This window comes from Trichosurus vulpecula, chromosome 7 (genome assembly GCF_011100635.1).
Source record: "Trichosurus vulpecula isolate mTriVul1 chromosome 7, mTriVul1.pri, whole genome shotgun sequence".
In the NCBI taxonomy this organism is placed as follows: Eukaryota; Metazoa; Chordata; class Mammalia; order Diprotodontia; family Phalangeridae; genus Trichosurus; species Trichosurus vulpecula.
Genome location: NC_050579.1, coordinates 160,135,391 through 160,157,033, shown reverse-complemented (window position 1 = coordinate 160,157,033; position 21,643 = coordinate 160,135,391). Strand labels below are relative to the sequence as shown.

General features: G+C 38.9%; 1 protein-coding gene across 1 annotated transcript in view; it reads right to left on the bottom strand.

The window, feature by feature from the left end:
- The window catches only part of PDSS2 (decaprenyl diphosphate synthase subunit 2), a 287,396-nt gene that overhangs the window by 21,380 nt on the left and 244,373 nt on the right, over window positions 1-21,643 (bottom strand). The gene's annotated exons all lie outside the window — the stretch shown is intronic.

The window sequence follows — 21,643 nt, the reverse complement described above, 5'->3', positions numbered from 1 at the left end:
ATCATAATATATGCAATATGAAAAAAAAGGAAATCTTAATTTTTGGTATCTTGATAATAGCTAAATAAACTATGGGTTGTAACAATGTGATGGAATATAATGCAATCAAGAACAAATATGAGAAATATAAAGAAAAATAAAACAATAGAATAATATGAATTAAAGCAGAACTGGACAGTATTCACAGTATAACTACGTAAAAGGTAAGTAAATACACAAATAGAGGCAAATAGTCAAAAGCAACAGAAAGGGAAACAGTGGGAGAAAATTGCCCATTATTAATTATAAATATATGTATATGAATATACATATATCTGCATGTTGAAAGTTGTTCTTCAAACAATTAAACTGTTGTAAATGTAAGTTTAATTGGTTTATTATTTAAAGTTAATAAGTTGCTTAAAAAAAAACCCTTAATGTTGCTTTGTGGGGACCTCTATGGATGGGCTCAGTTTTACTAAATAAATATAAAAATGAAGAAACAGCGAAAAGCTGGAATGACTACAAAAGAATGGTACAAACCTGTTAAAAATAACAATGACAAACCAGTATCAGGATTTCTGTTGTTGTTCAGTTGTTTCAGATGTGTCTGACTCTCTGTGAGCTCATCTGGGGTTTTCTTGGCAGAGATACAGGAGCGGTTTGCCATTTCCTCCTCCAGCTCATTTTCAGAGATGAGGAAACTGAGGGAAACAGAGTTAAGTGACCTGCCCAGGGTCACATGGCTAGGAAGTATCTGAGGTCAGATTTGAATTCAGGAAGAGGAGTCTTCCTGACTCCAGGCCCAGCACTTTATCTACTGCACCACCTGGTTATTACCCTACTATCATGACAGCAAAAGGTAAAAAGAACTGAGGCTTGTGAAAACTGGTAAGGACAAGGAGAATGCTAAAGACAAAGCAATGTCCAGAAGAGGAAAAACTATGAATGGTGAGAATTAGTATTGGTGGAAAATGAGATAATGGTAACAGATGACAAGAAGCAACAACTCAATTTGTATTTTGCTTTTGTCTTCTCCAAGTAGGAGACTGCTTTTCAAAATGGAAGCTAGATAACAAGCATCTTTTAAGTGGGAATTGAAACGATATCAGAGAGAAGACCTAGCTACTTTTTATGAATTTAAGACTCTGGGCCTAAAATAATTACATCCTACGGTATGAAAAAAGTATGTAGATGTAATTAAAGAATCATTGTTAGGACCGCAAGATAATTTATTTAGTGCTGGAGGGGACCGTAGTTCATTTAGTCCAATATTCTCATTTTAGAGTGAGGAAACTGAGAGGCTGGGAGATGTGGGACTTGAATCTATATCTTCTGAATCAGTTCAGTGCTTTCTCCTACACCATCCTTCGTCACTTGAGGACTTCAAGCAAAAGCTTGAGGCAAAGGCATCTTTTTCAGGTAAGAGTTGGACTAGCACCAGATGTTCACTGAAGTCCAGACCTTGGACAACTTGGATTTTCTGTGATTCTCTCAAAGCCAAGGGAAGGCTGGATGACAGAACTATGGGATTTTGAAGAGCAGATTCTTGGAATGGCATAGACTGCATCTTCTGAAGTCTCTGGAGATTCTGTGATTCTATGGTTAAATGACTAGTCCAAGGTAACAGACAGCTGGGATGATAATCTTCTGCAAAATCATAGATAGCCAGGTATGGTTGTATATATGTGTAAATTGGTTGGGCTGAGGCTGGTGGATTGCTTGAGCCTGGGAGTTCTGAGCTATAGGGGTCTAAGCTGATCAGGTGTCTATACTGAGTCTGAAATTAATATGGTGTTCCTCTGAGAGCTGAGAGCCACCACACTCCCCAATGAGCACTGAGTTAACTCAGGTCAGAAAAATGGATGAGATTAAAAATCCCATCAGTAGTGGGATTGGGCCTGTAGGTGGCTGCTGTACTTCCATTCCAGGTGAGATAGGGAGAATCTATCTGCTGCCCTGCTTCTCCTGTCCATCTCCCCTCCCCACTCCCACCACCCATGCCAGAAAACTAAATATAGGCAAGAGTTGGACCAATAGATTTGATGTCAATTCCATGGAAAATTCTAGAATGGGGTTAACAGTAATAGTAATAGAGCATTTATGCAGTGCCCACTATGTGCCAGGCCCATTACAAATATGATCTTATTTGATCTTCACAACAACTCTGGGAGGTAGGTGCTATTATTATCCCCATTTTACCATTGAGGAAACTGAGGCAAATGGAGGTTAAGTGACTTGCCCAAGGTCACAGAGATAGTAAGTGTCTGAAGCTATGTTTGAACTCAGATTTTCCTGACTCTAGGGCCAGTGCTCTATCCACTGTATCACCTGACTGACTCTGGATTATAAAACAGGTTTATATATACTAAGAAAAGGAAAGGACAAATTTTTACGGTGAGCATGTCTCATTAGAAATAAGTTTACCTAAATTAACTTAACTTTTTGGATAAGGTAACCAAACTAAACAAGAGAAAGTAATAGACATTAGAATATCTTAATTTCAGCAAAGTATTTAACTAAGTTTTCTCTTTTTGAAATACAAGACCATATTTTTATAATGAATCACAGATTTTTTTTTCATTTTCTGAAAGTCTAAATTTCTCTTAATATACACATGGATAAGATTGAGAAATAAAGGTTGTGCACCACATTTTAAGAGAAACACTGATAACTAGAATATATCTAGAGAAGAGTGACCAGAATAACCAAACACTTGAAAATCAACTTAGACGAAGGAGAGTTGAAGGAATTGAGGCAATTTACCTGGAGATGACTTATGAGGGAAATAATAGTTACCTTAAACTACCTGAAGGCTGTTAGATGGAATGACTGAGATTATGTTGTTTCAATGGGAGGGAAGGAATAGAGAGGCACATTTTAGCTTTATGTAAGGAAGAATGAACTAGTGCTGGCCAGAAATGGAATGAGCTCATATGATTGAGAGCTGGGAGAGATCTTAAAGATCACTTCATCTAAGCTCCCCCATTTTACAGGTGGAAAAGTTGAGGCCCAAGGAAGTTAGTTAAGTCATTTGTCCAAGGTCATACAGGTATTAGGGCAGCCAGGTGGTGTGGTGGACAGAGTGCTGGGCCTACAGTCAGGAAGACTCATCTTCCTGAGTGCAAATCCTTCCTCAGACACTTACTAGTTGTGTGGCCCTGGGCAAGTCACTTTACCCTGTTTGCCTCAGTTTACTCATCTGTAAAATGGGCAGGAGAAGGAAATGGCAAACCACTACAGTATTTTTGTCATTAAAACCCGAAATGGGGGTCCATGAAGAGTTGTACGCAACTGGAAAAGGACTGAAAAAACAAAGGTATTAAACGACCAAAATTTGAACCCAGGTATTCTTTTAGCAGAAATGCGCTGTACTATATGACTCCAGACACAGAAACACAACAAAGGCCATGTTCTTTTATGTACTTCTTTTTTTCATTATTAAACAATGACTGAAACAGAGCAAAAAAATTTATTAGAGAAGAGAATGCACATGTAACCCTTTGGACTGTTTCACCAAGAACTTTAAGTTCATACAGTGGTTCCCTTTTCTGCATAAAGAATAAAGCCTAGAATTTAAGGTTCTCCACAATCTGGTGCTCAAGTGTTGTTCATAACCTAGCCTTATTCCATGCTGCTACTTTATGTACTCTGTGTCTCAGGAAATTTGCTCAATAGTTGCTACTGAGCTGTATGCTTGCCTCAGGATACCTGTGGTCATGCCCTATTCCTGGAAAGTACTTTATCTTTATATGTTCAATTGCTGGAGTCTTTCTCGTCATTATCACTACTAACCTATGAAGTCATGCACGACCAATCCTTCCCAGACTCAAGTTGAAAGTGATCACTCCATCAAGTTTTACCGCTGTATCTCTTTGTTATAATATCGCACCCTGTTGTATATTCATTGTATCCCAGGCATTGGAATAAACTCCGTAAGGTCTGAGATTATGTGTTACTTTATCTTTGTACCCTGAGAATCTAGGACAGCAGTTTGCTGGACGTCTTTAATTGGAGAGGGTAAGCTGAATATAAACAATGGCAAAATGGAATTTTATTTTGCTTACTAATATAACTGACAGTAATCAATAAACATGGATTTGAATGCCCACTTTGTGACAGGCACTGTGCTAGGCACTGAGGATGTGAGGACAGAAATGAAGTAGTCCTTGACCTCAAGGAGCTTTCTAATGAGAAAGGTTGCAGGAACATGTATAGGTATAGAGAAAGGAGAGAAAAAGTAACCTAGGATAATAGCAATGTTGTTCTTCAGTCATTCAGTCAGACATGTCTGACTCTTCTTCTGACCTGTGGACCTTACTGTCCATGCGGTTTTCTCGGCAAAGATACTGGAGTGGTTTGCCATTTCCTTCTCCAGTGGACTGAGGCAAACAGAGGTTAAATGACTTGCCCAAGGTCACACAGCTAGTAAGTATTTTGAGGCTGTATTTGAACTCAGGTCTTCCTGACACCAGGCCAAGCACTCTATCCACACAGAGCAAGCCTGTAGTAAATGGAATGTTCTCAGAGACAGTGTCTCCAACCACAAATATCTTGTCCTCTGAGTATTATATAGTTGTGCTGACCTTTTTTTCTTCTCCTTTCCTGGAGGTGATAGGTCCACAGGTGTTACACATTGCACACATTTTCTGAATACGTCGATCAGTTGGGCTGACTCTCCCCTCCCTGCTGCAGGATCCTCAGGCATCAGTCAGAAGACAGGTGCAGCGCAAAAGAGGGGAGGGTTGGGGTGGTGGAGGAGGTTAAAGGAAGGAATAGGGTGTGGGAGGGGAGAAAAGGGAAAGGGAAGGGGGTGAGAAGCAGGAGGATCTTGACCTGCCTGCAGCCTCCTCTCCTGACTCCACGGAACAGGAAACTCCCTTACCTTTTGAAACTAGTTTCCTTCAAGACCCAGCTCACACATAACCTTCTACAGGAGGCCCTTCTGATCCCCTCACCCCTTTCTCCAGCTGCTAATGCTTTACTTCTGACTTAGCTAAGTGGCAAAGGCTTGCTCTCTGTGGAAATGCACCTAGTCTCAGAACACTTAAGAGGACAACATACGTGCAGTGTGATCCACAGTATTAGATAACATTTCTATTGCCTCAAACTTGGTCCCCATAAAAGCTAATCTTGTTTGAAAAAAACCCAGACCTCTCATCTTGTTCATGTTCTATGAGAAAAAAAAGTAAACTGGGGCACACACAAAAAAGAAGTGAAGCTGAGGAGAGAGAGAGTATCCTAGGAGGAGGGGGTGAGCCAGTGCAAAGGAACCTAAATGAGAAATGGGAGTGCTGTGTGAAAGGGAACAGGAAGCTGGCCAATCCCTTGGTCTAGGGAAGAGTAATGTGTGAGGGGCCACATTGTGAAGAACTTCAAATGTCAAGAAGAAGAATTTATATTTGATCTTCAAGGTAACATGGAGCCACTGGAGTTTACTGAGTAGGGGGATGATTGTGAGAATTGCGCTTTAGGAAAACAGGTGGCTGGGTAGAGGATGGACTACAGTGGGAAGAGACCAGAAGCAGAGAGACCATTAGGCTTTTTTCAATAGTCTGGGTGACAGCTGAAGAAAGCTTGAACTCAGCTGGTGGTTTTGAGAGGGGAGAGAAGGGGTAGTAAAACATGAGACACGCTGTGGAGACAGAAACAACATTTATGTATCTTTTCATTGTCTACAAAGCCCGGCATTTGAGCCTCACATCAGAGCTAAGTACTTAAGGTAGTATTATCATTCCTGTTTTCTGGACGAGGAAAAGTTAAATGACAAATTGCTCAAAGTAAAAAGAATGTCTAAAACCATGCTTAAAGAGAGGTGCTAAAAGTTTGAAGCCCTCATTGGATTAATTACAAGTACATATAGACTTTTTAGTGAGTTTGGGACAGCGCCATGTGGTTCCAGAACAAGCGCCAATAGAAATCAATGGAATATTTCCACATTTTCTGCTAAGAAAAAACCCCATGAAAATCTGTGCTGATTAAAAAGATTATTCTGTTTTTTAAAAAAGATTCAGATATGATAACATCCACTAGAATTTTACAACATATTTTACTTTTATGGAAATTTTCAATTGGTAATTCTGCCTCCTGCCCTCGTAGTTGAAATTTCAAACAATGACAAGATGAAAGTCTTATATTACTGAATTTCAGTACACTGTGTGAATCAAGGATATTGCTGGATCACTACGTTTAAAGTGAACCAACAGATAGAAAGCTGCTGAACTCAAAATACTACTTAAGACTTTTTTTGCAATGAGATGCCCTAATTTTTTCTGCAAATCATAATAAAATTCTCTAAATTTACGTAATATTTGATATTCATTTAAAATTTAAAGCAGATTCAATTTATTTGTCTAAGGAACAGATAACCTGGAACCAAATTATTATTCTATGTGGGAGAAAGAGTTCTGCAAAATTCAATTCAAGCATTTATTTAACACCTAGTGTGTATAGGGAGGGGCAACTAGATGGCTCAGTGGATAAAGCACTGGGCCTGGAGGCAGGAAGAGTTGAGGCTGAATTTAGCCTTACACATTTACTAGCTATGTGACCTTGGGCAGGTCACTTAACCTCTGTGTACCTTTCCACTAGAGAAGGAAATGGCAAATCACTCCAGTATCCTTGCAAGAAAAGCTCATAGACATGAGGTGCATGGGGTCATGAAGAGGTGGATATGACTGAACAACTGAAAACGCATGGACAAAGAACTGGCAATGCTGGTTCTCACTGAAACCCTACGGTATGCTACAGTAACTCAATCTATGCTAGGAACTGGGCCTTGAAGGGGAAACTCTAATAGGGAGACCACTTCAGGAATACTGCGCTCATTGTGAAGAGTCAGTTTCAGAAAGGCACTGACAAAACAGAGTAGGAGGCTGAAACTATGTCATCTGAGTATCAGTGAAGGGGCTTGGAAAGTTTAGTTCAAAGAACATAAGACATAGGGAAGGGGAGGGGAAGTGATAGCTGTTTCCAAATATTTGAACGGCTAGCATAGGTAAAGAAGACTTGTTCTTCTCAGCAGAACAGGGGTCAGAGCTACCTATTTCTTGGCTTGTGTTTCCTTTCCCTTCCTCCTCCTCCTCCTCCTCCTCCCCCTCTCTCCCCCTTCTCTTCCTCCCCCTCCTCCTATCTCCCCCTTCTCTTCCTCCCCCTCCTCTCTCCCTTCTCCTTCTCCTTCTCCTCTTCTTCCCCCTCCTCTATCCCTTCTCCTCCTCCTCCTCTCTCCCTCCTCCTCCTCCTTCTTGTTCTTCTTCTTCTTCCCCATTTTGATGCTAGATCTCCCTATCTTGCCAAGGCTAGAAGTATAGTGGCCACTGTACTTCCAGGGCCTGATCCCAATACTGATTGTTATCTGCTCCATTTTTCTGACTTGAGCCAGTTTGCCCTTTATAATAGACAGCCTGGTGACCTTCTGCTCCCAGGAGCTCACCATATTTGTGTTGGACTGAGGGTGGATACCTGATCAGATTTAGCCCTTCTGCAGCTCACAACTCCCAAACTTAATGATTCATCAGCCTCAGTCTCCTCCAGCAGCAGGGACTACAGATATGCACCAACACGCCTGGCCTGCTAGATGGTTTCTAAGATTAGTTCCAGGTCTGAATTCATGACCCTATGAATTAAATCTAGGACCATACTGAGCTAGAACAGCAACAGACACTAATAATGATCAATAAACCATGGTTCTCTTGTAGCAAGAAAAGAATTCTAGGGCTGAGGTATCTTCATGAAAAATGAAAATTTTAAAGAAAAGGATCAGGTGTGTTAAGTGAACTGAAATTACATGCCTATGCATAAGCCTCTTCCTCAAGAAACAGTCAGCAGCTGAAGCAAGGAAGAGATGGTAGGTGACACGAAATAAGAGAATATTTCTGAAAGACATCTATACAAACGGGAAGGAATAGACCTTAATAATGCCTTAAAAAGGAAAAGAAAGGCTGCAGAGGCATTCCAGTTGTTCCTCTGGATGTATCCTCTGATTAGGTAAATCACCAGCTTGAGGACAGAAAGGCAGGAGGTGTCAAAGGTGCCACTGCTTTAATCTTATAGGGATAACCATTTTTGAGCACAGATAGCCACCCAGGTGCACAAGTGAAAATGCCCTTAGATTGTGGATGTAAGGCTTGTTTGTTTGGATTATGGGGTCATAGGATCCTGGATTTAGAGAAGGGAAGGTCTCAGTGGCCATCTAAATGCAACCCCTTCCCTTTACACACGAAGAAACCAAGGCCCAGAAGCTGTATGACTTGCCCAAGGTCACACAGGCAGTAAGTTGTAGAGCTAGGATTTGAACCCAGGTCCAAATCTAGCACTCCTGACTGTCAGTAGGCAGAATAATGTTGAAAAGTCGTTTCTAATGGATATGCCTGTTAAACAGCCTTGAGAAGAAAAACATTCAAAGTTAAAGAAGAGCATTATTGGTATTTAAAAAAAAAATCACAGTACAAGCACAGTTCAAGAATCACAAGCTGAAACACATTTTCATTCAGCAGGTTACAACTATTTTTATAAAAGAAACACATCACTGACTATACAATAAGACAAAGGAACATCCCGTTCTCTGAGCAATATTCATGTTGTCTGTGCCTACATATAAATGCTAATTTACTCCTTTTAAAAATTATGACTAATTTTCCTATACTACTAAAATGGAATATATCAAAGTTATCTAAAATGATCCAACCTGGACCACAAAAATAAAGGCCTTCAACTGTGTTTGAACAGTATCACCTACACCTCATCAAGCCATGAAAGGGATAAAATCCCCAAGATAAAAGTATCTCATGCAATTTCTACAGAAGCAAGAGCTTCCACAGGGGGCACTATTGAGCTATGCACCAACAAATTTTTAGAGGTTCAAGACTGGAAAAGTTGAATCAATGCATTTTTAACTCTGTAATATGGTGAACTGTTCCTCATCTTTTGACTTTGACCACTAGCTGGCAAATAACTGTGATCTTTCACTGTGACAGTGAGACAAGTTAAAATGATGAAGTGAACTCACACAAACCCCAATAACCCATGCTGAAATCTTCTGGTCACCTTTCTGACTTCACTGATTTCATTTTAAAGTTGAAACCACCCAACCACCTTGTCTTTTCAGGAAAAGACTTTGAAAACATTGCCAAGGATCAATATCCTGTCTGAATGTGGTGAGGAGATGGAGTGGAGCATACAGACACTTCTTAGTAATCATGTAAGGAAATGGCTTCCGATATAGTGACTTAAGAAATGAGCTTTCTAAGAGACCAAGCTTCCTGAGATCACCACAGATAAAATTAGGCTATAATTATGAGTATTGCTTTCTAGTTCGGGAACCTAAACCTTGTTATTTATCAAAGAATGTTTTTTCCCCTTTTATCTTACTTACCATCTAGCACCTAGACCTTAAAGTTCTCATTTCCTTCTATAGTTTCCCTTTTTTCCTTCTCTTTTTCTCAAAAATCTTAATTGTAAGGTGTTATGCTACTTCATTTTTTTTCTTAACAAGTACTCAATAGCATTCCCTTCAGAGCTAGGCAAACTATTTTTAAAGAACTTCACAGGTCACTTACTACTAGGAGGCATCTAGGTTCTCTCTGCTGCCCGGTGGGTTTCTGACACCACAGACTGGGAGCAATAATTGAATCCAGATATCCTACAGTGTAAAGCATTAACCCAGAGAACCAGCCTTGGGGCACTTGGAGTTAGTTTTCCAGTCTAAGATGCAAAAGACAATTCCAATGAAATTTTTGTTTCAATCAAGGTTGGGAAGAATTAGCTGCTAGGATGAATACAATAGGAAACCAAAGAGAAAACAAATTTGGTTACTGGGTTAAGGCAAAATGTCACAAATACCTTGAACACAAAATGTAGCAAACCTTTGTTCAGAATCAAAGAATATCTTAATCTACAACCTAGCTCACAACTGACTTGCTGACAATTTTCAGCTCTTTTGCAGATATTTATGTGTCTACAGTGGGGGTGTGAGTGAATGTGTGGGGGAAGAGTCACAAAACTGTGATTTGAAAGAGTAGGTAAAAGGAAAAAGGATATTTTTTCTCTTAATGTTATTCCTATGACCAGATATTTTCCACATCTAATACTATGAACTAGGGATCAATAACTGTGGAATATATGTTTTTAAAAATCACTGGTATGGTTTCTGGTGGTTCTGTTTGAATAATTAGATGTAAGTAGTGTCAATGTTTGAGGTTATCTGAATGGGAGTAGAAATCTCAATATATAGAAATCTCAATGACACTAGTCCTGGAGTAGGTATATATTTAATATCTTAATTTATGACTTAGTTGGAGGAATTTGAGAGCACATTCGTTTACTAATACCATTGGGTTAAGTTGTTAATACCTCAGAGGATGAGAGGATGATTTAATATACTGTAACAAATGAGAAAAGGAATAGGGACTACATCTGTGATTTAAATGGTATGGGGAATTCTAGGGTGAGGAAATTTCCTCTACCAATCCAAGTGAGCATTTTCTCTACAATTTACAATCTTAGAGAGCTGCCTAATGCACTTAGAGGTTAAGCGATTTGTAGAGGGTGACACAGCCTGTGTGTGTTATAGGTGGGACTTCAAACCCTGCCTTCCCGGTACTTTGGACAGCTCTCTAGCCATTATGCTGCTGCTCCTTAAAAACTAGAGAAAGGACCTGTTAAAATAAGATAATGTTCTATGGGCACAAATGAAAAGCTGTCTACCCAGAGGGAGGGAAGACAAACCATTTAGATTCAAGATGAGAAACAAATGACCAAAAGACCCCAGAAAAAGACCTGGGGGTTCCTAACAGTTGAGAGCTTCAGCTTAAGAATTTGAGATTAAAATTAAGAGTAGTTCTTCTATCAGTAATTTTGTGCAGTGTATTTTTGGTTTAAAAAAAGTATACATGGTACAGAACCTCTCATGTCCCAGTCTCTGAAATAAGTTGGCCAATGATTATTTTTTTCTACCATCATTAATGTAACTGAAGCAATTTTGAATTCACAGCAGTACTCCACTTTCCCACTCCCAAATGACTTTTTAAAGAATCTAAAGGAAAAAACAACTTCAGTGGGTCATCAAAGAATCTTAAAATCAGATGGGATTTTAGAGATACTTAAGTGCAACTACCTCATCTTACACACTAGGAAACTGAGATAGACACAATGTGACTTGCCCAAGGTTGAGTAAAACCGGGCTTAATTTACTAAAACAGGGAAATGTTCTTGTTTGAATCTGTTATTATATGATCAAAGGATCATAGACTTCATGCTGGGAGGGTTTTCGTAGGCCAGGGGTGGGGAACCTGCAGCCTCGAGGCCACATGTGGCACTCTAGGTCCTCAACTGACTGAATCCAAACTTCAAGTTTGGATTTTGGAGGAATTTGGATTCAGTCAAAGGGCCACACTCGAGGCCAAAGATTCCTCACCCCTGTCATAGGCCATTGAATCCAACTCCCTCTTCTTATAAATGAGGAAATTGAGGCACAAAGAGCAGTTCACCTGGGGTCACACGGCTAAGTGTATGAAGTAGGATTTCAAACCAGGCTGTTCTGACTCACATCAGTGTTCTAGGAGCTAATCAGAATGGTAAGAAACTTTTTTTTTTTACTCTTAATGAAAACATACAATTTCAAAATGGCCCAGAAAACCTAGAACTACTTAACAATTAAAAAATGCTTTTCAAAAGTATTACTTAGGTCAAGGGTTTGCAAAACCTGGATAGCTTGCTCTATGTTTCACTTATCTTTACTCCTCCAACACTCCAACCCTTCATCTAAATCTTTAGTATTTAGATGCTGAAGGGGAACCTCAAGGGGAAAAGGTGGCCTAATTATTTTAAAATTTGATGCTTTCAAAAAAAATCAGAGAGTAAAAATGATAGCTCTCTAACTTTTCCTTTCTGCTTTGTAAAGTAACCTATTGCATTTATACTGGTCTATGAATCCAGAGACCTAGAATCTGATCGCAGTTTTGTCATTAACCAGTTATGTGCCTCTGAGCAACTTAAATTATCAGGGCTTCAACTCATCATCTCCTACATGCTCCTTTCCAAATCAGAGGGACATTCTGAAGTCCAGTAAGAAAACAGAAGTTCCCAGATTAGAGGATAAGACATTAAAATGATGTTTAAAGAGACTACTGGGAAATGGTTAAGTTTGGAGGAAAAAACAAGGATATTATGTGGAACATTTTATGTGAGAATCTGTTAGGACAAGGTAATATAACATTTCCCTGTGAAATAAAGGACTTGATCAAGAGAAAGGTGTGGGGAAAAGAAAATACAGCAACATCTGGTTTCTAGACCATATTGCAACAGCCTCCTAATAGATCTGTCTCCCTAACTTCAGTTTCTCCCCTTTCTAATCTGTTCTTCACACTGTTGCTAAAGTGATATTTATGTCAGACCATGGTACTGCCTTGATCAATAGGGAGCTCTGGTGGCCTCCTAATGCCTCCAAGATCAAATACCAACTCCTTTGCTTGAGAGGACCTTCAAAACCTCACTCTAACCTCCCTTTCCAGGATGATTAGACATTAATTCCCTTCATGAATTCTACAGTCTGGCCAAAGTGGCCTTCTTGATTCTTCACACATGATATTCCAACTTCCATTTTCATTTTCTGAGAGCTGCTTGTTTGTCATCTTCATTGATTAGAATTCCTAGCTTCCTTCAAGGCTCAGGTTTCCTGATCCCCCTTGCCCCTGCCCAAATCCCCCAGAAACTACCTTATATTTACTTTCTTAGCTACTGATATATGTATACATTGTTCCAGGTTATTTCACCAGAACTGGCTTTTGTCACTGGGTCAGGGCCTAGCTGGATGTCATCGTAAGCCTAAATTCATACATTTCATTCTGACAGAATAATGGAATGTAAGCTCCTTGGGCAGAGTCTGTTTCATTTTTGTCTTTCTATGACCAGAATCTAGTACAGTGTCTGACCCACAGTAGGCGCTGAAAAATACTTACTGACTGATTTCTTAATGTGCCATCATGAAAGAATTTTTCTATTGAGTTGGCCACCATTATGAGAAGAAAGACTAGATGGTTTATACTTCCAAAGACAGAGCTTGCATAGCTTTGTTAAAAGGAAAGAGGAATAAAAAGGAGCAAAAATTCATGACTTTGGGCATAAAAACTGACATGAAAACAATCAGAATAAAAACTGGCTAGAAGAAAAATTTTTAGTCAGCCATGGGAAAACTAGGAAGAAGTAAATAAGAAAAGATTGAAGGATGGATGTTTGAGTTTGTATTGAAAAGGAATGGATATAATAATTAAACATCTCTCATTCCACTGGTGAACAGAAAGTTCTTTGAGGAAATTCCTGCTACCAAAGCTGATCTGCAATTATTCTGCAAGGTCTAGTCTTAGAGAGCTGCTTGGCACACTGAGAGAATAAGTGACTTGCCCAGGGTCACACAGCCAAGTAGTCTTGGAGGTGGGACTTGAACCCAGGTCTTCTTGACTCTCTATGTACAACCCATGATGCCCTTTGGACTTCTTTGTTAGTGGGAAAAAAAACCACTTCTCTATAATTTTTGTTTTCACTGAAGTTCCCCCCCGCTTTTTGGGGGATGGAGGAGCACAGAAGAGCCATATAAAGTTGGGATTTTACAAAAAGGTTACTCTGGGTCAAAATTAGCAAGGCTGTTTATGGCACAACTCTATGCACTTTGTATGAAAGTACCAAGGCACACAAACTATATACTTCTGGCCTGACAATACTTTGCCATAGCTGAATATATGGAGCTGCATAGCTATTGAAAAGAAATGAAAATGGGGAGAATGTGTCTCTGTGAGATATATATTTAAACAAGCCATTTTGAATCTGTTAAAAAATGAAAAGATCTAGAAAGTCGAACCATAGGTGCCATGTTTTGCCTGCAGTGGTAAAAATACCATCTGCCTCAGTCTTTTAGCAGTATGCTTATTTCAAGTAACAGTAGGCTAAACTACAGGCATACGCTAGTCTCCAGCTGGTGAAAATACACAGACGTTTGTAGATGTTTTTCAAAGCAAGAGTACTCAACATATTCGTTTTCCTTTAGACATATATATATGTATATACATGTACATGTATATATACGTATATATATATACCCATAGCAAACCAAGCATGAATTTGGCCTGACATGTTTTTTCCTTAGTCCGAAGAATTGCTTAGGATTCGATAGGTGGCACTCTTCCCTCTAGGACAGGGCTAAATCAATACTACTCCAACATGGGCTAGAAGGTGATGCAAAGTACGCTTGTTCAAAAGAGAGAGAACCCAGGTCTTTGGGCCAGTTACTATAACTAAGATTCCCATAGTACTGTATATAAGAGTAGAAGTGTTAGCAGCACGTTTTTGGTCACATTCAATTCCAGTAATTATACTGTGACTAATAAAACTTCCCCTGTAGTTTAAACTGGGTAAGATACTCTTTGCTTTGCATTTAAAAACTCCTGGGTAGTGTTGTCGTACACAATTAGACAGCTGCCTTTCCTCCCTCCCAGAGGTGGCTGCATTTCAGAAGTGGATGGAGTGATGCTTGCTTCATCTACCTTGCACAAGTGTTGAGAGCCTTAATGAATTAATAGTTGTCAAGTGCTTTGATATCCTAGGATGAAAGGCACTAGGAAAGTGCAAATCATTCACATCCAGGCTCTCTCTCTCTCAACATGAACTCAATTAAAAAGTAATTCAATTTCTTCTATGAGTGTCTGAGTAAAGACTACTGTTTTGCTGAATGTGATAGACATTTCCAAGATCAAGCTGAGATTCATTTTGTAACGATCACCCATCCTGATTCTGAGATAGGAAAGGATTATATATACAGACACACAGATTATGTATACACATGTGTGTGTATACATAAGTACATATATGTATGTATCAAATCAAACAAGAATAAAAGTATTTTCAGTGGTTTTGTGAATTTACTGAATTGATTTTTTAAGATCGAATGGGCTTTTGTTGAAATATTTAGTGCCTGCAAACACACACAGGACTAAAACAAAAGTGCTCTGCTTCAATTCATGCAGTATACAGCCATGCTTTCATGCATTTTCTTACAGATAAGAAGACACTTTCAACCTATGGAGCATCATGAATCTAAGTCATCTAATGACTTCAGACCATGATATTTATTATCATCATCAATGGAGAGATGGTGTGGTGTTTTGGACAGAGGCAAGACCTTAGGGTCAGGAAACCTAGGTTTAAGCTCTGGTTTTGTCACATATTAGCTGTGTGACTAAGGCAAGTTCCTTTACCTCTCACAGTTCCCCAAGACGACTCTTTAGACTAAAAGTTGTTGATCCAGCTTCTGACCTCAACATTTCAACTGAAACTGCTTTCTCTAAAGTTACCAATGATTCCTTGGTAAGAGAATCCAAGAGAATCTTTTAGTAAGAGAAAAGGCCAAATTTTATGACCTTTTCTAATCATCCTTTTCAGCTTTGGACATCATCTATTGCCCTCTTTCTCCTTGATGCTCCCTCTGCTATTGTTTTTTTGTGACACTGCTCACTCCTGGTTCTCTTCCTACTCGTCTGACCTTATCTCAGTTTCCTCTGTTGAGTCTTCATTCATATCATGTCTGTTAGCCTTGGGTATTCCCAAGGCTTTCTTCTAGACTCTCATCTCTTCTTCCTCTAGGTGATCTTATCAGCATTGATGGATTCAACTATCACCTCTCTGCAGGTAATTCACAGATCTATTTGTTCAGGCCTAAGCTCTCTGGTGATCTCCATTCTTGCATTTCTAACTGCCCATTAGACATCTGGCCTAGATGTCTTGTAGACATCTTAAACTCAACTTGTCCAAAACTGACCTCATTACTTTTCCTTCAAACCTTCCCTCTTCCTAAATTCCTTATTGCTATCAAGGGTACCAGCATCCTCCCAGTCACTCAGGCTTGCAACTTGGGTGTCATCTCCAATTCCTCATTCTCTCTCACCCCACATATCAAATCAGTTATCAAGTCTTGTCATTTATATCATCACACCAGCTCTCCACACTCTGGTGGAGGCCCCCCATTACTTCAAACCTGAACTACTGAAACTGCCTACTGCTTGGTCTCCCTTCCTCAAGTCTCTCCTCACTCGAGTACACTTAGCTGTCACAAGTATTTTTCTAAAGCACAAGTCTGACCACATTACCCTCCCTATTTAATAAACTCCAGTGGCTTCCCATTACCTACAGGATCAAATATAAAAGCCTCGGTTTGGCTTTTGAAGCCTTTCATAACCTGACCCCTTCTACCTTTCTTCCTTTCATACCTTACTCCCCTCTACATACTCTACAATTCAGTGACACTAACCTCCTTGCTGCCCCTTGAATAAGACACTCCATCCTTGAATTTTCACTGCCTGTTCCCCATGCCTAGAAAGCTTTCTCTCCTCATCCCCATAACCTGGCCTCCCTGGTTTTCCTCAAGTGTCAGCGAGTCCTCTGTTCTGTAAAATGTCTTTTCCAGTCCTCTTTAATCCTAGTTTCTATCTTCTGAGATTATCTCTACTTTATTCTGCATTTTCCTATGTAGTTGCTTGCATGTTATCTCCCCTGTTAGACTATAATTTCCTAGAAAGAAGGAACTCTTTTTTTTTCTTTTTCTTTTCTTAGCATCTCTAGTGCTTAGTACAGTGCCTAATACAAAGCAGCCACTTAATGCATGCTTACTGACTTGATTTACATCAATGGAAGACACGTTAGGTTTCTAACTGATGAAATCACAAGTCTAGACCAAACAAAAAAGTTATGGGTTCAGTTATCGTTTCTCTGTAGATGACTCTTAGATCTATATACATAGCCCTGGTCTATTTCCTGAGCTTCAGTCCCACACCACCAACAAATATAATGGACAGAATTCCTCCTAGGCTTTCACACAGAACTCATTATCTTTTCCTGTAAATCCTTCTAATCTTCATATTTCAGTTTAGAACACTACCATTCTTCCAGTCATCCAGGTTTGCAATCTAGGAATCATTTTTGACTCCTTTTAAAAGTTTATGCTTTTAAAATTCCCACCTTAGCAAACACCAGATAATAAGGATATTTCCCTATTCACAGTAGAACAGAAAAGATTAATACTTAAAACTGCCAATCTCTATTATAAATAACTTATTTTTCTTTTAAAATATATAATCAATTTAACATGTAACTTTTCAAGGCTGTCTTGCCCGTCTATGATTATTTTTGGCCTTTCCTCTGTTCTCTTCTTTTGTTTTTTTTGGGGGGAGGGTCCTCTGTTCTCTTCTGTGCAGTTTAAAAAATGCTTCAATGAGCCTCCTTTCTTTTCAGTTTCTTTTGTTTTGTCTCCCCATCCCTATTCTTCCTCTCCTTTCCGTTCTTCCCCCCAGGAAAAAAAAGACAGAAAAAGAAAATCTTCAAAACCAATATGCATGGTCTAGCAAAACAAATAACCCCATTCTTCAGCATCTAGCGTCCATCACCTCTCTCAGGAGGCCATTTCTGACTCTTCATCTCCCTCACCCCCTTGGCAGTTGCCAAATCTTGTTGATTTGACCTCCACATCATCTTTCACATCCATCTATTTTTCTCTACTTACATCATTATCCTCGTTTTTGCCTATGTTACCTCTCACTTGGGGGTGTTGCAACACCTTTCTAATTGGACTCTATTCTCCTAACATTTAATACAATGCCTTCTACACAGTAGAACTTAAGATTTATTCAATTGAACAGATAGCCAACGCTACAGAACTGATCAAATCCAATTTTAGCTATCATTTCTTTTCATTTCATTTAGCACATGTAGCATGTAGAGCTTTGTGACAGTTGCTGGGAATGCAAAGAGATAGGAGCTTCAGAAAAGAATGGACCTAGAATCTAGCGATCTATGTGGCTCAGTGGAATAGAGTGTAGGACTTGGAATCAGGAAGACCTGAATGTGAAAACTACCTCAGACACTTACTATCCATGTGACCCTGGGAAAACCACTTAACCTCTCTGTGCCTTGTTTTCTCTGTCTGCAAAATGTTGATAAGAGTAGTATCTGCTTCACAGGGTTGTTGTGAGTATCAAATGAGCTAACATATGTGAGGCACTTTACAAACTTTAAAATATTATATAAATAATGGGTATTATTATTAGTTAGGTAAACATGCCATGTATATAAAAAGATAATTTTTAAAAAGTCAACAAACACTTATCAGGATTAGTGGGAGATGAAGCTAGAAAAGTAGGTAAAGAGAACTAAAGAGCCTGGAATTTGTTTAGTAAACAATAGAGAGCTTTTCTTTGTTTTAAAGAAAGCAGAGAAATTACATGATCTCTAAAAGAGAACTGACCATCTTTGCTACGAACCTGTTGAGGGCACTCACCCGGGTTGAAAGTTTTGGAGTCATCATTGATTGATCCATTTTTTTTCAATCTTAACTATCCAAATTGGTTGATAAATCTTGTCAATTGTACCTTCCTATCACTTCTTCCATTTGCCCCCTTCTCACCATTCACACGGCCAACATCCTATTTGATGCCCTCATGTCCTCTTGCCTAGAGTACTGTAATAGTTCCTTGATTGTAACAGTCTCCTTGCTTCTCATCTCTCCCTTCTCCAATCCATCCTTTACAAAGCACACAAAATAATCTTTCTGAGGCACAGGTCTGAGATCATTCCTATGCTTAAAAAACTTCAACGGTTCCATACCATCTCTGTGTTAACATGCACATTCAATCAGTCCAGTGGTTAAAGTATTTCAGAAAGGGAGGCTCTAAGTTACCTTTCCAACTTTCTGGGATACCATTTATTACACAATATCAACCCCTGGTGCATACTCTACATTCCAGACTAACTGGAGTGCTAGCTGTTCCTCAAATTCAACAAACCACGCCCTGTATCCATTCAATTGCACAAGCCATCCTCAACACCTGCAAATGCACTCTCCTCAAAAATTTTTTTTTCCATTAACAAGCATTCATTTCATCTCACTTTCACCGCCCCCCCCCCAATAAGAAAAACAAAACCTTATTAAAATATTCATAATAAAACACATTTCTACATTTGTCATGTCCAAAAACGTGCATCACCACTCTGTGAGGAGGTGGGTGACATTCTAAATCATGAGTCCACTGGAATCATGGTTGTAACTAGATTGCTTGGAGTTCTTAAATCCTTTAAATGTTCATTTTTACAATGTTGCTACTTTTATAGTATAAATTACTCTCCTGACTCTGCTTACTTCTCTCTGCATAATTTCATACAAGTCTTTACGGGTTTCTCTGAAACTCTCCCTTTTGTCATTCCTTACAGGGGAATAGTATTCCATTATGGTCATAAACCATAATTTGTTTGGCCATTACCCTACTGATGGGTACTCCCTTAGTTTTCAGTTCTTTTCCACCACAAAAAGAACTATTTATATAATATTTTTGTATATATAAAAGCTTTCCCTCTTTATTTAATGTCTTTATAGGCCTTCTGGTAGTACTGTTGAGTCAAAAGGTATGCACAGTTTGGTGATTTTTTTTTGGACCAGGCCCTGCCTTTCAACATATACTCCTTCCTTTAAGGCTCAGCTCAGGTATTGATGGCCCTTCATGAAGCTTTTTTCTAACTGCTCTAGGAGAAAGTAAACTGTCTTCTAGTACAGAGAGTTTAGGGCTTTGCACTCCCAGTGTCTTGTACATCAGCACTTTTATTTCTCAAAGAATGACTGATTGTCATAGAATCATAGAATGTTACAGCTGAAGGAGATCTTAGAAATCACCTAGTCCATTCCTCTTATTTAAGTGGAGAAGGAACTGTCTCAGAGAAATGCACTGACTCGTCCAAAGTCAGACAGACTATCCAAATGACACATACCTTCTGACTGTTCTAGAACTCTTGCAATACAGACCTGAATCTCATTCAATCTATAAAGACACCTCAAAATCAATGGCTCATCACCACTCTTCTTCTTTCCAGTACTCTCACATGTGCAACATGCTCCCCGAAATGGTTCAGAGAAATGCTTGCATTCTAACGTCCTTTATTCGTTAATAATCCAACACCAAACCACAATTTCTGCCTTTATAATATCACTGATGGCTGTCATCTTTTCTCCATTTCTACTTGATCATCTCTAGGCTTTATTATTATAACAGTCTTTTTACCACTTTACTATATTCTAGTTCCTAAATCAACCCTATGTGTTTCCTGTCAAATTATTCCTTCTTCCACCCCGGAATGCATCACTACTCAAACATTCAACAATGGTTCCCCACTGCTTTCTGAATGAAGAAAAAAATTCTGATAATACACTATAAGGCCCCTCCAGCTAATCCAAATTACTTTGCATCTCTCCTATCACGTCACTTTCCTTTACCTTCTCACCTTTCCTCTCATCTAGTTTTCCTTTTTCTAGTTTTCTGTTTCTTTGTACTTACAGCTTCTTACATTCTTACATATGCAATCACACATCCTTTAAAAAACAATATCAATCACGTTCCCACCTCTCTTAATGGCTTTTGGAGTCATACGACCATGAAGTCTTTCTTAATTAAAGAGTAGGAATCATTTTTTCTTGATTTTGTTGCATCAGCACAGAAGAAATAACTTGAAATTCCAAATACAATATATGTCATCATGTATGACTTTATATTTGTTGATATATAATTTGCTATTTGTTCTCTGTGTGCCCCTAGGTGAAACACTTGGAGCTGCTTTGAAGTCTGGACTTCTCATTTCTCCTTAGTCTCTACTGATACAGAGCAAAGGCCCTCCAGATTGATGTATAAACTATGTTCCTATCACTTCTCTCTGGGAAAGGAACTACCCTCGGGAAAATGACCCACATGTACAAAAATATTTATAGCAGCTCTTTTTGAATTGGAAATTGAGGGGATGTTCGTCAATTGGGGAAAGGATGAACAAATTACGGTACATGAATGTAATGGAATACTATTGCGCTACAAGAAATGAGGAGCAGACAGACTTCAGAAAAACCTGGAAAGACTCATATGAACTGATGCTGAGTGAAATGAGCAGAACCAGAAAAACATTGTACACAGTAACAGCCACATTGTGCAAGGACTGACTTTGACAGACTTAGCTCTTCCTCTCAGCAATGCAAGGATCTAAGACAACTCTGAAGGACTCATTCATGATGGAAAAAGCTATCCACATCCAGAGATAGAACTCTGGAGTTTGAATGCGGGTAGAAGCATACTATTTGCTCTCCTTTTCTCTTGTTGTTTTGTTACTTCTTCCTTGTGGTTCCTCTCATTAGTGCTAATTCTTCTTTACATCGTGACTAATGTGAAAATAAGTTTAATATGAATGCATAAGTAGAGCCTAAATCAGACTGCATACTGTCTTGGGGAGGGGGGAGGAGAGAGAGGGGAAGAAAATTTGAAACTCAAAATCTTATGGAAGTGAATGTTGAAAACTAAAAATAAATTAATTTAAAAAAAAAGAAAGGAACTACCCAGTTCCTTCATTCATTCTTTGAACAACCATTTTAAGTACCTGCTCTGAGTGAAGCACTGTGCTTGGGGAAATACAAAGAAAATTAATATGGTCCCTGTCTTAATGGAACTTACCATTTCATACAAATACATGACACAACCTATAGTGAATGCCGGTATTTCACAACTGAAACATTATGTTTATGTTCATGTTCTTATACTAGTGAAACCTCTTTCTTTAAAAACATTTATTATTGTTATGAATTTAACAAATATAAATATTT